Raw genomic sequence first — 580 nt, 5'->3', positions numbered from 1 at the left:
GGTCTTCAAAAGAAAAAATGAAAAGGCATGCAACAGATAAGAGAGAATATTCCAATACATATATCTGACAAAAGACTGGTATTCAGAGCATACAATATCTATCACTTAATGAGGCAGAAACTCCATTTAAATGGGCGGGCCCCTCACAAAAGATTTGTGAATTGACAATGAGACACATAGATTTATTTCAAAAACATTTTGCTGAAGGAAAGAAGGAGACTCAGAACAGTACCATACCCTATGATTCCATGATTCCATTATGTAATTCTAGAAAAGCAAAGCTCATCTATGCTGGCAGAAAGCAGATTCGCAGTTGCAAGGACCTGGAGGAGCAGTGCATAAACAACGTCAAAGAAGACAAAAAAAGCCAGAGGGCACTTTGGGGGGTGATGGAAATATTTTCTCTTTCTTGATTTTGAGCAGGTGTTTGGTGGGGCTGAGGTACAGCACACAACATACACATTTGTCAAAACTTACTGAAATGTGCTCTTCAAACGGCTGCATTTTATTTTGTCATCACACATTAAAGTTAATGCTAAAGAAGACAAAAAAAGCCAGAGGGCACTTTGGGGGGTGATGG

Source organism: Propithecus coquereli, unplaced genomic scaffold (genome assembly GCF_000956105.1).
Source record: "Propithecus coquereli isolate 6110/MARCELLA unplaced genomic scaffold, Pcoq_1.0 Scaffold66, whole genome shotgun sequence".
Lineage (NCBI taxonomy): Eukaryota > Metazoa > Chordata > Mammalia > Primates > Indriidae > Propithecus > Propithecus coquereli.
The sequence above is the reverse complement of the archived record's forward strand: the minus strand, read 5'-3'. Positions refer to the sequence as shown.